At 39.9% G+C, this 16690-nt stretch overlaps 1 long non-coding RNA gene across 2 annotated transcripts in view; it reads left to right on the forward strand.

Moving 5' to 3' along the window:
• Window positions 1-13607, forward strand: part of LOC135966625 (uncharacterized) — a 36172-nt gene extending 22565 nt beyond the window's left edge. For both annotated transcript variants that reach the window (XR_010580108.2, XR_012421524.1), the window contains one exon: window positions 12128-13607. This is a non-coding gene — a long non-coding RNA (uncharacterized lncRNA). The remainder of the gene's footprint in view (window positions 1-12127) is intronic.
• Window positions 13608-16690: the final 3083 nt, after the last annotated feature.

A 16690-nucleotide genomic window follows, 5' to 3' on the forward strand; every position in this document is an offset into this window, starting at 1 on the left:
CTGACAAGTTGAAGAAAAACAAAGCAAAATTGTTTTTTTTCAAATGAGGGCAAATAAGAGTTTATTGCAAACATGTCATTCAAATATCAAATTGGATTGACTTAATAAAAGAATATGAAAGGCTGGGCGCAGTGGCTCACGCCTATAATCCCAGCACTTTGGGAGGCTGAGGCGGGTGGATCATGAGGTCATGAGATCGAGATCATCCTGGCTAACACGGTGAAACCCCCGTCTCTACTAAAAATACAAAAAATTAGCTGGGCGTGGTGCCTGTAGTCCCAGCTACTCAGGAGGCTGAGGCAGGAAAGTGTCGCGAACCCCGGAGGCAGAGCTTGCAGTGGGCCGAGATGGCGCCACTGCACTCCAGCCTGGGCAACAGAGCGAAACTCCATCTCAAAAAAAAAAAAAAAAAAAAAAAAAGAATATGAAAATATTTGGCCTCTAGTAAATTATGTACAACATCAGTGTATCAGACATTCAAAGACATTTAGTGCATCACAGATAGCTAATGCTGTCATTTAAATCTCTACAGTGGTTTTTTCAAAATGAAAGTTATGACATTTGTAGAGTTATAGATGATGCAAATAGAGGGCAAAACCGTAGGTTTAGATTATTCATTTGAATATGCTTAAAATTCAGCACGAAATCCCAAGGTAAAGTCAGATTCCCAAAATTTCACCAAATTATTTCCATTGCCAATTTAACATAATCAATATAACAATTACCAGTATCCACTATAATAAATTAATCTATTACAAGTTAATGACCACACCTTACTCACTAGTAGACTCGACTTTGGAATATTAGGTTGGTGCAAAAGTAATTGTGGTTCTTGCCATTACTTTCAATGGCAAAAACCTCAATTACTTTTGCACCAACCTAATAATTTTATGTTTACAGAAAAATTGCAAAGGCAATACAGACATTTCCCATCTACTCCTCACATACTTTCTCCTGATGCTAACATCTTAACACTAATAACCATGGTACATTTGTCAAAACCTAAAAACAGTACCAATGTTGTTCAACTGTATGAAATCCCTCAAACGCTATTTGAATAATGAGTTTTAACATGTCTTCTTAAGAAAAAAACACTACCATTTTTAATTATGTTTTAGAGAGGCAGCCCTACATTGGGTCTCTTCAGGAGAATTGAAAATCAGTCTACTTGAACAGAGTTTATGATGAAATCTTGGATGAAAGCTGCTGCATCTCACATGTTGGGCTTAACTTTAACTGGTATCGGGCACAGCAGCCCTGTGCTCTAAGTGTCACAAGACTCCAGAAAAGTTTATTTTTCTAGTTTTTCTGACAGAATTTCAAAATGTCTTAGATCTTTAAAAAACTAATTCACTTGGACCGGGCGCGGTGGCTCACACCTGTAATCCCAGCACTTTGGGAGGTGGGTGGATCACGAAGTCAGGAGATCGAGACCATCCTGGCTAACACGGTGAAACTCCATCTCTACTAAAAATACAAAAAAATCAGCCAGGTGTGATGGTGGGCACCTGTAGTTCTAGCTACTCAGGAGGCTGAAGCAGTAGAATGGCGTGAACCTGGGAGGCGGAGCTTGCAGTGAGCCCACATTGCGCCACTGCACTCCAGCCTAGGCTGCAGAGCGAGACTCCCTCTCAAAAGAAAAAAAAAAAACAGAAAAAAAAAAACTAATTCACTCAAGTTGTATCTAGTCTTAAGTTTTCTTTACAAATATGAGGGCTTATTATTTGGCAATGTATTTTTTCCTGTTTATGTACTAATGCATATGTAAGAGTAATCAAATCACACTTACATTTATATTTTTGTGAATGGCCCTTATGAAAAGAATAAGATTTCATGCAATAAGAAACTATCCTGAAAAGTCCAAGATGTATAGCTTCTGTCCCCATAGCAACCAACTAACTGGTTGCACCTGGCCCTCCAGGGTAATTAATTTCTTGTATGCTGGGATGGTCGGCTGCTTCCCAAGGCCAGCAAAAAAAAAAAAAAAAAAAGAGGAGGAACAAAATGACCTTTCTTTAAAACAAAACAAACTTAAATCTCACAGAGAGGAATTAGGCATTTGGATTTCCTCTCATTTTAATCTTGCAGTAGATTTTACATTTGAGGAATAAAATGCGAGGTCAGATTTGGAGTTCTGTTGAATTTATTTTTCAGAGAGATCAATCGCATTAGCCATGTTTTTATGATCTTGAAGATTTTTTTCTTGCACATGAGTTAGTTTAGCTGAATCAGTTATCTGTATGGGAACACGTATCTGCAGAGTGTCCTTCACTTAAAAAGAGAAAGAAAGGCAAGTATCAGAGGACCTATATACCAAGTCTCCAGAGGCCGGTTGTCCTTAACCCTGGGGGCACATTAGAATCACCTGGAACACTTTTAAAACAAACCAGTGTCTGAGACCCACTCTTCTGAAATTCTGCTTTATTAGTCTGGGGTGGGGCCTGGCTGGCATAATTGTCAAAAGCTGATTAAAATGTACAGCAATAGTAAAGAATCAGGATTAAATAGTATACTAATACAGCAAACTTTGACCCAATGGAGTAAATTTCTTGGTAGATAAAGATTGGGTAATTTATTACAGTTACTAAAGTGAATTACTCTTTGTTCCTAAGGACTCCTGTGCTACAAATTAATGAAAACTTCAGGGAATGTTTAAGATAGTAGATACAGAGGATAATGTCCTTTAGTTGTCTTTTATTTTTTCTAAGTGTGATAAGTGTGTAGGATATACCTTCTCTCTGAGGACGTTACAATGTCTGAATCTCAGTGAGCCTCATTTTAGGACATTTTTTCAGCTCCAAAAGTCAGTTGTTAAATTTTTGGAAATTTTGAAAACTATTAAATTGTTAGTAGCTTGAGATTTTGGTCATGCTGACAGTATTTACACCGTGAAAGTCAGCAAACATTACAGATCAGGTGTTTGTTTCTTCTGGAAAGTCGGTGGCTAAACATCTACCTGCTATGAGAATAAGATCAAAAGGATGAAATTTGACTAGGCTTCCAATATTTTTCAACCCCGTATTTTTACAGATGTAAAACTGAGGCTCAGAAACCTTAAGTGACTTGTCAAGGAAATTGCTGGTGGAACCAAGAATAGAAGCCAGCTTGCTAGAGTGTCACATCTGTCTTGACTCTGGTCTACACTGCAGAGTGTCACATCTGTCTTGACTCCGGTCTACATTGCAAACGCTTGTCAAATGTAATCTCAGTGTTTTACCCATGAGCATCTGTCCGCACTGTTATTTTAGAGGTACAAGTGAGGTAAGAGGCAGGCCTCAACTCCAGAGGCAGGCCTCAGACACCAGACCAGATTGAGGACTAACTAAAACAGGGAAGAGGCGAAAGCACCTCTTCCTAAGACATGTGCACCAAGTGTGCCCTGTCAGTTTACCGTCGTCATGGCAACATCTGGAGGTTACCACCACTTTCCATGGCAACGACCTGATAACCCAGAAGTTACTACAAGGTACCTTTTTCTAGAAATTTCTGAACAATTTACCCTTTAATTTGCATATAATTAAAAATGGTTATAAATATGACTGCAGAACTGCCTCTGAGCTGTTCCTCTGGGCACACTGCCTGTGGGGTAGCCCTGCACTGCAGCGAACAATACCTCTGCTCCTGCTATACACTGCTACTTCAATAAAAGTTGCAAACACCACCAGCTTTCCCTTGAATTCTTTCCTGGGCAAAGCCAAGAACTCTCTCCAACTAAACATCAATTCTGGGGCTTTCCTGTTCTGAATCAGAAGGTATATGCTGTTAAGGTGCCAAAATTCTGTAATAACTATGATGCATCCAGACAGTGGAGTACTATGCACCCACAAAAAGTATGGGAGAGAATTTTGTGTACTGATACAGAAAGATCTCTAGTGTATATTCTAAAGAAAAACAAGCAAGTTGTAGAACACTGTATGTAGTATGCTACCTTTTGTTTATGATGGGAGAAATAAGAACATACATGACTGTATTTGGAAGAAAAAAAAAAGAAATACTGGAAAGATAAACAAGAACCTAATGAAAGTGACTCCCTGACAGGGTGGAGGCGTCTACTGAAGATAAACAAAGGCTCTGAAAACTGACAGCTGGTAACAACCCACAGTGTTCCTTATAAACATAAACAATTTCACAGAATTTCAACATCACATGAGGTCATACCATGACTATGATAAAACCAAGCCCAAATAAGACCACTCTGTAATCATATCTGAACATGGACAGAATCAAGGAAGCCATGCAATCACAAAAGTAACAAAATATTTTTCTCTCTCTGATGAGTAACTACTGCTTCTTTACCATTGCAACTCAAGCTTCACTTTGTTCCTCTTGGCCCCTAGACAAAAATTAAGATTCTCAATTACTGAATTGCCTTCACCACCTAATAGCACCTAACTGGTCCAATGGGTGAGTTTAAACATCCAAAATAATATACTGAAATATACTGCAATTATGAATACCCAAGAATATACAATAAACTCATAAGAGAGGAAGAAGTCTATTATTCTAATTTTATTATTATCTAATATAATGAGCCAAATAACTGTATTCTCAATGAGCATCAAAAAACTAATTGAATGCAAGACCAATCAGAAATGGAACAAGAAAGATGTGCTGAAATGGAAGTGAGGTAGACAAGACTTATTTATCCACAAAAATTGACTGAGGGCTTGACATTTTCTCTAGTTAGAAATAAGTCGTCTTCGCCTTCAGTCAACATGAATAATCTCAAAATAAGTCTTTGACCTTCTTGCCAAGTTCTTTTTTTTTTTTTTTGAGACGGAGTCTCGCTCTGTCGCCCAGGCTGGAGTGCAGTGGCCAGATCTCAGCTCACTGCAAGCTCCGCCTCCTGGGTTTACGCCATTCTCCTGCCTCAGCCTCCCGAGTAGCTGGGACTACAGGCGCCCACCGCCACCTCGCCTGGCTAGTTTTTTGTATTTTTTAGTAGAGACGGGGTTTCACTGTGTTAGCCAGGAGGGTCTCGATCTCCTGACCTGGTGATCCTCCCGTCTCGGCCTCCCAAAGTGCTGGGATTACAGGCTTGAGCCAAGTTCTTTTAACTTTGTTTCTATAATGAGTTCATTGGCATTTTTTCCCTTAGTACTCAGTCTCCGAACATCAACAATGTACCAGGCACCAGGGAGTCAACAATGAGTAAGATTTGGTCCCAGCGATGAAGGAGTTTGCTTCCTAAAGGACGAGGCTAACCTGCTCCCCTCCTTCTCAATTCTGTTTAGACCTCTATTACCCAGGAAAGTGTCTGTGTAGTTATTTGATCAATGTCTGTCTCCTGTCTCCACACATGACTCCTCCTGGAGGGCAGGGACTATGCACATCTCCATTACCTGTACACGCCTAGTGCCCAGAAGAGCATCTGATACAAGGAGACACTTGTACTTGGTTGAATAGCATCCCCCCCAAATTCACATCTACCTGAAACCCCAGAATGTGAATTTATTTAGCAACGAGGTCTTTGCAGACATAATTATTTAAGATGAGGAGTAGAGCGAGCCTTAAATCCAGTATGGCAGACGTCTTTATAGGTAGACACAGAGAGGCTCACACAGAGGGAACGAGGACCCGTGAGGACAGAGGCGAAGCACAGAGTGCTGTAGCTGTCAGCCAAGGAAGGCTGAGAATTCCAACAACCAGAGGCTAGTAAGAGGCAAAGAAAGAAAGAAAAAGAAGGATTTGTAATGGCCTTCTCATATTTTCAAGGTCTTTTTGAAAGTATAAGAATGCATGTCTCTAAACGACTTGAAAGCACACGGCATGGTGTTCAAAGAACAGGACTTCCAGTGAGACTCTCTGGGTTTGGGTTCTAATGCTACCACTTACTATATGGTGAGTCTTAGATCAGTAGAATTAACTTTATGATCACTTTCTGTATCTGTAAAATGGGCAAAGTATAACTACCCTTGAGTGAGCAGAGAATTAAATTAGATTATACACATGAAGTCGTAAGCCAGCATATTGGATAAGGCAACCACGTGCCCCAAGGGGCAATGAAGCACTTGGAATATGGCTCTTCCAAATTGAGATGTGCTGTTAGTAAAATATACACCAGATTTTGGATACTTAGCATGAAAAAATATATAAATATCTTGTTAATAAGCCTTTTATATTAATTACATGTTAAAATGAAGACAATTTTAATAGATTGGGTCCAATGAAAATATATTATTAAACTTAACTTCACCTGCTTTGTGTGTGTCATCTGTTTTTTGTGACTACCAGAAAAATTTAAATTATATGTATCATTCAAATGTATAGCACTCACATTATACTTTTATTGTCAGTGCAGGAATAAATGGTGCCTGGACGCAAAATTACCTCCATCTAAAAATATGTGCAGTCGGGCGGGCGCGGTGGCTCACGCCTGTAATCCCAGCACTTTGGGAGGCCGAGGCGGGCAGATCACAAGGTCATGTGATTGAGACCATCCCGGCTAACACGGTGAAACGCCGTCTCTACTAAAAATACAAAAAATTAGCTGGGCGTGGTGGCGGGTGCCTGTAGTCCCAGCTACTCTCCGGAGGCTGAGGCAGGAGAATGGTGTGAACTCAGGAGGTGGAGCTTGCAGTGAGCCAAGATCGCGCCACTGCACTCCAGCCTGGGCGACAAAGCGATACTCTGTCTCAAAAAATAAATAAACAAATAAATATGTGCAGTCATTAAAACTGAGTGTTAGACACTGATTCTGAAGCAGGATGTGAAAGGTTCTATCGTGTTGTTGGTTCACCTTGATGGCTCTTCAAGCCATTTGACTTTCCTTCTTCAGGATCACCATTTGGTGAGCACTTACTGTGTGCCAGGCTTCCTACTAAGTATTGTGCACTCACCATTTTAACATAATCCTATAGTTTGTGAATAACATATACAATTTGTAATACATAATGTGTGCTATTTTGAGCTGACATCAAGACTTCTATTATGTTAATACACATCACTTGCTCTTGAACTATGACAATCTTTCTGGAGTGAGAGAGAAATGGTAGTCACAGCAAAGGTGCAGGACTTACATGAGTCCACGTCACAGCCATAGTGAATACACCTGACCAGGGTATGTCCCTAAAGGTGTGACACACATCCGAACATTATATAATTCAACTTGGTGGGAAAAGTGCAAGGATCTTTTTTGGAGAGAGAGAAGACACCTGGAAAATCTATTCAAGCCTGGAATTTCCAGGAAGCACCAGTAACCCCTTTAAACCTTAAAACTTCCTGCCCTCCAGACATGAAATATGAACCTATTTAAATAACGTTTCTTCTCTTTTGAGCTGAGGTGCTGAAAAAACCCTCCCCACCCAGCTCTTTGACATTTCAATTGAATTAATCCCTAAGGGAATTGTAATTTTCCATTATGAAGTGATCTAATCCTTGGCATCTATGAAGAAGAAAGAAAACGAGAGAACTAGGTGTCAGTCTTGTTACTGCTGGGGTTACTTTTATGTTGTGTGCTCTGCAAAAACAAGAAGGGGCATGAGATTTTTCTTGGCACTGACTTGTAGTCCCTGAGCCAAAAGGAGGAAAACCATTATGAGCTTTGGATAAGGCCTTAACCTTCCCCACCAAGAATTTATTTTAGGACCTCGTCTATGGAAGATACAAGCGTGATACTGCCTCTTTTTCTTTTCATTAGGAGCCCAAATGACTTCTTCCTTTTTATAAGAGTGAGAGGGAGAGAACTTGTTGAGTCAGGTGCAGAGGGAGAGAACTTGTTGAGTCAGGTGCAGTGAGAGGTGAGAGTGGGTGAGGGATACTGGTTAGATGTCTCTGCATTGTCCAAAGATAAGATATAAGCAAGTTTAGGACTATGTAACAGGAATTTGAGAGAGTTTTGCATTTCGGCTGCATATTTATAAGAATGATATTTCCAACCTAGAAACTTTCTCAAATTTCTGTGGCCAAGTCTATACACCTACTTCATTTTCCCTCATCCTCATCCTCATTCTCCCCTTCTGTATAATAGGAATGTGTCTCTCCAACCACGAAGACTCTGGTGTCCCACGTGCAGGCACATCCTCTACCGGCACATCCTCTACCGGCACATCCTCTGCAGCGGGGTCTTCCTCCTTAACTCGACTTCCTTCTCCAATAGTTGTCCTTTCTCACTCTATCCCTCATGGTTGAGGTGTCTATGAAAGCTGTTTCTCTTTCCTCAACTTCTACATCTCAGTGTCCTTAACCACATTTCCACTGACTCCGCCTGAATCATTCTCACTGAGAAAGACCGGGTCAGCAAATCCGACGACATGAGAATGGTTTTGCCATTCTCATGTCATTTGGAATCCCAGTAAGCTTCCACTCAATCCATTCCCACCATCTTGTAATATTCTCTTTCCTGGTGACACAGAACTGTCTTAGCTCTCCAGCAACCTCTCTGCCCACCCTCAGTCTGTTATGCTGGACTTTTAATGTTGGAGTAATACAAGGCTCACTACTAGGCCCAATTGTCTTCTTCTTTGATAACCATTTCCAAGACTATCTCATCCATGCCTGGGGCTGCAATCATCCAATTAGACCTCTCAAATTTTGTCCCCGCCTCAGGTCTCTTCTCTCTTCGAAGTCTAGGCAAATGATGTATCTGACTGCCAACCCAGCTCTTCCGCTGTAATATCTCACAGGCACCTTGGGCTTAATGTATTCAGAACTGCGTTCCTAAGCTCTCTCCCTTCCCTGCTCCCCACCACACCCCTGGTCTTGGCCTTCCTAAATCTGGTTTTCCTCCAGTGTACGCCACCCCAAGACAATGGCCGCACCATCCACCCAGGTGGCTGCACAAGTAGGAACCCAAGCCTCTTATTTTGTACTTATTTCTTCCTCACTCCTCTGTCTAGTCGATCACCAGTTTCTAATTATTATTTCATCTCTACTGCAACCACCCTACTGGGTTCATGCAAAAGCCTACTTACTGCTTCCCACACCCATACTCACTCTCCTCCAAATGAAATTCCACAATGCAGCTCAGAAGGCATCTCAACATGCTCGTCACATTAATTCACTGTTACTTCAAGCCCTAAAATCACCTTCTATTTCTGTTTGAATATTTCCCCAATCCTTAGGACAGCCCACAAAAATCCTGTGTCATCTGGCCTGCCATCATCCAGCCTTGTTCCCACCTACATCACCCCCAGTTCCTCTCTCTCCAATCACACCAGTCCTTTTAGATCCTCCACAGAGTCAAGCTCGTTCCTGCTCAGAGTCCCCACTCATGTTTCCTCCTCTGTCCTCCCATCTTCCTCCCCATGCCTTTGCAGCCTTTAGATCTCAGCAGGATTTTTTCTCCATAAAGTAGGTTCTCCTTATCCTCCAACAATGCCGGTTCCCAATGATACATGCTGATAAAAGAAAAACTTCAGCCGAATTAAATTTAAAGGAGTTTATTTGAGCAATGAATGATTCGCCAATCAGGCAGCCCCCAGAATCACAGCAGATTCAAGGAGACTCCAAAGTAGTGACGTGGTGGAAGAAGATATATAGACTAAAATAAATAAATAAATAAAAGGGAAATGACATACAGAAATTGGAAGTGAGGTACAGAATGGCTGGATTGATTACAGCTTGGCATATGCCTTATTTGAACACAGTTTGAACACTCAGCAGTGTATGAATGGTTGAAGTACGGCCACTAGGACTGGCCAAGACTCAGCTATTGTTACAGACACATATTCCTAAGTTAGGTTTTCAATCTTGTCTGCCTATTAAGTTAGGTGGCAGTTTGTCCACAAGGACTCAGATATAGAAGTATCGAGTCCTTCTCAGGCCATATTCAGTTTGCTTTAACAATGCTCTTCCATATAATGTATTTGAGTTTCCACTCTTGTATCATTATAAGCATTATAAGAATTGTAATTAAATTACTAATTTTCTTTGGGAGGCCGAGGTGGTCGGATCACGAAGTCAGGAGATCGAGACCATCCTGGCTAACACAGTGAAATGCCGCCTCTACTAAAAATACAAAAAATTTAGCTGGGCGTGGTGCTGGGTGCCTGTAGTCCCAGCTACTCGGGGGAGGCTGAGGCAGGAGAATGGCGTGAACCCCAGAGGCGGAGCTTGCAGTGAGCCGAGATCGCGCTACTGCACTCCAGCCTGGGCGACAGAGCAAGACTCCATCTCAAAAAAAAAAAAAAAAGAATTGTAATTAAATTACTAATTTTGTATTTAGCACTTTTAAGCTCATTTCACCTCTCCATGAGGGCAAGGGGGAAACTGCTGAACCTCTGTACATTGCATATAATCGTTGCGTAAGAAATACCTGTTAGTTAACTAACATCCAGATGGCATAGGGAGAATATGAGAATTTTATTAAATATATTTCTATAATACTACATATTTTATTATCTGTTAAAATGAGTTTAAATAAAGTTACAAATATTTGACTTTAAAAATTGAGCGATTAAAGTATCTCTGAAGTCAATTCATGATTATGTAAGTTTACAGCAAGCTAATTTGACCTGTTGCTGTCTATCACATGATGCTAAGCAGTTGAGGCCAACCTAGCAGAATAGGGACCAAAGAGAGAATTAAAGAAACCCAATAATAGAAGCAGTTGCCACACTGAAGCACTATTGATAACTTTGCAATTATGGTTATCTTCCTGAGAAGTACAAATACAGATATTGTCTATCAATCCCCTTCAATGAAACTAGAGCTGTGTTTTTTTTTTTCATCATTGCCCATTTAAAGAGACATTTTTAGACATTTTCCTACCCACTGCCCCTCCCGTGAAATTCTTATACCACAGATATATTGTATATCTGTGCTGTATACATTTAAAAAGTAAAAATTTTTCATTCCCCAAGGACAAATTGTGGTCCCTTTGAAGGTGATGTTGTCCCTGCTGACAATGTATGAACTAGACTGATTATTTTAAGATAATAGTGCATAATCAACAAATTAATAGGCACCTTCGAAATGACTGTCAGGTGACTGAAATGAAGACCACGTGTTTGCTATCCTCCCACTGCTAGATATTGGGCTCTGGTTAACTGGCCTGTGCTATGGAGTAAATTATCTCTCGTTACAGTTCTACTCTGCTCTACTTGGGCACTGTGGCTCAACCCTTCTGCTTTCAGGGACAGTATTTTGTCCAGAACCGATTGTTCTATATAGGATCCCCAAATGACTGCCAACTTTAGACAGCCTAGACTATTATTGAACACAAGAAATCTTGAGAATAGAATAATAATATTATCACAAAGGAAAGAATTTCTGGGTAGAAAGTAGTGGGAAGTTTTTGCTTTGTTTAGTGTGAGTTATAAAATAAACTATGGAGGACATATCAAACATTTTAAGTAAATATACTTTTACATGTAAAACACCCTATTACTCACCAATGATCATATTACTAAATATATAGCAATCAAACACAGTTATCGTTTGAGTCTCTCTCTGCAAGTGATACATTTGCTACATTTCCACTGCCAAAAATATTTCTCCTTGGGGTTTTCTTTTATTTTTTAAGGAAATCTTTCAAAAATTAAGAGTTGCATGGTTATGAGTCTCACTTTTCATTGACCAAGGCTTAAGGCTTTGAGGGACTTTGGACTGGAAACCATGGTGATGACTCTTGTAAATATCACATTAGCATGATAAGCAGCAGATTTTGATTTTGCAGTGCGATTATACATTGCATCCATTACTAAAATAGATTATTGAGATTATATTGAAAGTAACTTCAGTAATCGCAACTTATAAAATGAATCTTTTGGAAAGACCTTGTGTTCCAAGGGTGTTTACTGCTCTAAGAACCAAGCTGGTGTACTGCTGGACACCTCATTTGACTAGTATTCAGACCCCCTACATAAAAGAGTTTTTTTTAATGAATAAAAAAATTCACAAAAGAAAATAATGTCATCTCACTTGATTAGCTGAAACAACATAAACTTCTTGGAAGAAAACCAGTAATGACAACAGTAAACAAATGGTACATTTTATATGCATCACTTTTTTTTTCTGTGCTGACAAGTACCTTTTTAAGGTGTTCTGTTTTACGGGAAAGCACCAATGATTAAATACTAGTGAAGATTAAATTGCCTACCTATCACCTGCTTAGAGGTATTTTGTATTTCTTGTCAATAACAATATCAAAAGCAATTTATTAGTTTGTTTTTCTCTTTTTTTGTAGGTCTTGGACAGGTCACAACTGTGTTACCTTCAATGAAAACAGCAGACAAATCTTATTTGTAATATTTTTTTGTGATTCTCAGACTTGCCAAGGATCAATAGAAGCATTTGCCTCTTGTCACATTCAGGCCACTGAACAGGTGGCCTGAACAGCCTGGGCTACTGAAATGGCATTGAATTCAGAGCCAAGATATCTGAACATTGCCGAAGAAAAATACTACAAAGAAAATGAGACAAAAGTGTAGGTGATCGAGAGCAGGATTGAGAAGTGTAAGAAAGATATTAAAAGAAAGACTGTGGGCAGGGTGCAGTGGCTCACGCCTGTAATCCTAGCATCTGGGGAGGCCGAGACAGGCAGATCACTTGAGGTCAGGAGTTCAAGACCAGCCTGGCCAACATGGTAAAACCCCATCACTACTAAAAATACAAAAATTAGCCAGGCATGGTGGCAGACACCTGTAATCCCAGCTACTCAGGAGGCTGAGGCAGGAGAATCACTTGAACCCAGGAGGTGGAGGTTGCAGTGAGCCAAGATCGTGCCACTGCACTTCTGCCTAGGCGACAGAGCAAGACTCTGTCTCAAAGAAAAAAAAAAAAAGAAAAGAAATACTGTGATTGTTGGTGGTGTCTTTAAACTTGCTTTCTTTTCCCCTGAGAATCTGAATTTCTTAAAATAGCTAAAAGAATGTCTCCAGTCTAACAAGGAAATTATTGAAAACTTATTCTTCACGTACCATATTTCTAAGAAATTAATTGTCATGCAAATTTATTTGATCTGCTGAAGTTATCAGTTCCTTGACATAGACCTAAATTTTTTCTGACACAGCAAAATAGCATCTTCATTTGGTCTGTGTGCACGATAGACTTCCTAACTTTGCTAAACAAATGCGTGTTCTCTAGAACTAGCCTCCAATGAACATAATCAAAATTGCATAAAGAATAGATTTTTAATGTTTTCACCACAAAAAAAGATAAGTTGCTGAGGTGATGGATATAAATTACTTAGTTTGACTGAATCTCTACAATGCATAAATAGATCAAAACATCACATTGTATCCTATAAGTATATGCAATTATTATTGGTCAATTAAAAAATAAGTTTGTAAAAAATCTTGAATAGAATGTAAGCAGAGAGAAGAAAGAAATCCTTTCCTGAATCAAAAATGCCAGTTTCCAAATGTATGAATCACTAATGCTGAATAAGAAGCACCGTGCTATCTCATTTCAGCCATTTCCTCTTTCTCTATCTCACTTCTTTCCTTAAAAACTTAAAACGGGCTTCCCAACCTTTCCCATTATGCCTTTCAATATTAATAGTAATTTTAGCTTATTTGATATTTTTCTTAAAAATACAACTATTTGAACAGTGTTGCATTATTTAAGACTAGTAAAATTCCAAATATTTTCAAGACAAAATAACAAGCTGTATTGCAGTAGGTTTTCAGGTAGAATAATAAAGTTTACATGCAAGAAAAATAAAACTTTTGGCTTGGTTTGTAAATATGTGTCAAACTAATGTATTCTTGCCCACAATATTTCCGATAATATCCCATTCTGTTGGGCTTAACTAAAAGTTATTCATCTGTTTTTAAAACTTAGATTCTCCCACGCATTGGAAATTGTTACAGATGTATTATGGGGAGCTTTGGGCAGAGGTCCCAGGAATACCCACACTCTGTCCTAGCCCAGCTACTCCTCCGATGAGATCCTATGGTAAGTAGGTAAGCAGGGAGGAATGGAGCCAGCAAAATGTCTTTCCTAGTGGACCCTGGGGCGTAAACCTGAATGCAGAGTATTAGTGAGAGACACAATAGACAATCGTCAGTTGCCTTTGTCTCAAGCCACCTATGGCCTCAAAATAAGGAAACTGGAGAGGCCTATTCTTGCCTTCCTATCAAGCCCACACTTGCAACTTCCCTGTAGACACAGTGGGAGGACGAAACCTCAGTGCAGAGCATGCCAGCCTCCACAAGGAGGAAGAGAGTAGTGGGAGTAATGAGAGAGGCTGCCTCCAGTGTCCAGAGATGCCCACTCAGGGCTATTCAGATCTACCCAGTAGATTTGAATCTGGGTTTGGTCTAACCCAGAAGATCTGAGAGCCCCATAAAACACTGAAGAAGGTAGCTAAGGAAGAAGCAAGATTTCTCCTTCCTGTATCCTAGGAGCAAAAATATAGCCACAGGAAACGAAGAGTGGAAGAAACAGCTTGGCCTTCTCCCAACTCTGGTGGAAGAGACACAGAAAGAAGTGTGACTACAGTGGGCGTTAGTCCCAATACTGTGCCTTCATCATAGACACCTTAAAAAAAATGTGGCCCAATTAATATCCTAGACTTTGGGCCTGGCGTGGTGGCTCATGCCTATAATCTCAACACTTTGGGAGGCTGAGACAGGAGGATCACTTGAGGTCAGGAGTTTGAGACCAGCCTGGGCGACATAGTGAGACCCTGAGGCTACAGAAAATTTAAAAATAAGCCAAGTGTGGTGACATGCACCTGTAGTCCCAGCTACTTGGGAGGCTAAAGCAGAAGGATCACTTGAGCCTACTAGGAGTTCAAGGTTGCACTGAGCTATGACCTCACCACTGCACTCCAGCCTGGGTGACGGCAAGATTCTGTCTCTAAAAAACCTGAAACTAAAAAAAAAAAATCCAAGACTTTGGCTAAGTCATAGCCACATTTCATTAGGAAATTTGGGGGTTTAAGGACTTTGATAGGAAAAACTATGGACTTCAAATCTAAATTTTTGTCACAATTTTACTCTAAAAGATATTTTTACATATTACATACAATATCTTTGCATCTTCATGTATGATATGCCTGCCTACACACACACACACACACACACACACACACACACACACACACTGATGAATACTCCTCCTCCCCCAGTTTTGGGTAGGAAACTACCTTTAAAGTTATTCACATTTATTAGCTTCTGCTTACAGTGAACATTGAGGTTAGAAACCATCTATTGCTCTACCAACCCAGTAAATATGAACAAAGGATTATGAACCAATAAGAATGAAGTTGACTCAGGGTGATCTGTCCTGCTTCATATATCCAGCAAATCTTGGCTAATCTAAAATTCAAAACAGATGGACAACTGAAATTCTTTTTTTTTTCTATCTTTGCTACATTCCTTGTTTCCATGTTTCCAACTATGTCCATTTTTCCAACTATATTCCTTAATTAAATTTTTCAAAAAGCATATCAAGTACCTTCTTTGGAAAAAAGTATTAAATAAAGTAACCTAGTAATGCCAAAATGTAAGAAGGAGGCTACTAGTGTATTTATTTTTATACATTCTCTAGAACAATAAGTATTTCCTGGCAGATGCTAAATGAGGTAGTCTTAGCAATCTAAGGTTTTTATCTTACATATATTATTGGAATATTTTGAATTCTTAAACTTCCGTCCAGAAGATTTCCCCCTTAATTTTTCACCAATTTAGGGGTGGCCAATTTGGTGACTATAATCCCCCCTTAAAAACGGAAACAATTTACAATCATGAATTCTAGCCGCAAACAGAACCCAAGGCGGATCTTTTACCTCACAGGGAATCCAGGGAAGGACTGTTTTTTGGAATTCGTGTTTGGAAAAAAGCCAAACTCCATGCAAGTCTGATAAATCCATTTTCTGGCTATAAAGCAAAACATCAACCAATGTAGCCAGTATGATGGTTATTAATGTGTATCAACTTGACAGGGCACAGGGTACCCAGGTGTTTGGTTAAACACTATTCTGGGTGTGTCTGTGAGGGTGTTTCTGGATGAGATTCACATTTGAATAGGTGGACACAGTAAGGCAGATTGCCTTCCCATTGTGGGTGGGCCGGATCCAATCTGTTGAAGGCCTGAATAGAACCAAAGACTGAGTAAGAGAGAATTCCCTCACTTTCTCACTTTCTCTCTCTCTCTCTCTCTCTCTCTCTCTCTCTCTCTCTCTCTCTCTCTGCCTGTATTTGAGCTGGAATATCCGTCTTCTTCTGTCTTCAGACATGAATTCAGATGGGAACTTATGGCATCAGCTCTCCTGGTTCTCAGGTCCTCAGACTTGGATTGGAAATATACTAGCAGCTCTGGTGGGACTCCAGCTTGCCAACTGCAATCTTGAAATTTCTCAGCCTCCGTAATCACATGAGTTAGTTCCTTATAATAAATCTCTTTATATATATATATATAAAGAGAGAGAGAGAGAGACAGAGTTCTTTGTATCTTTATGTACAATATACCTGCGTGCACGCATGCGCACACACGCGCGCGCACACACACACACACTCTCTCTCTCTCTCTTTGTCTTTCTCTCTCACGAATAATCCTCTTCTCCCAATTGTGAGTAGGAAACTACCTTTAAAGTTCTTCATATTTATTAGCTTCTGCTTAGTGAACAATTCTCTTTCTCTCGCTCCCCAGATATGGTTTTTTGAATTCATGTTTGGAAAGAAGTCAAATAGGGAGAGAGACAGAGAGAGAGAAAGGGAGAGAGAGATTGAGAGAGAGACTGAGAGAGAGAGATATATATATAGAGAGAGAGAGATTGAGAGAGAGATTGAGAGAGAGATTG

Source organism: Macaca fascicularis, chromosome 12 (assembly GCF_037993035.2).
Source record: "Macaca fascicularis isolate 582-1 chromosome 12, T2T-MFA8v1.1".
Taxonomy (NCBI): domain Eukaryota; kingdom Metazoa; phylum Chordata; class Mammalia; order Primates; family Cercopithecidae; genus Macaca; species Macaca fascicularis.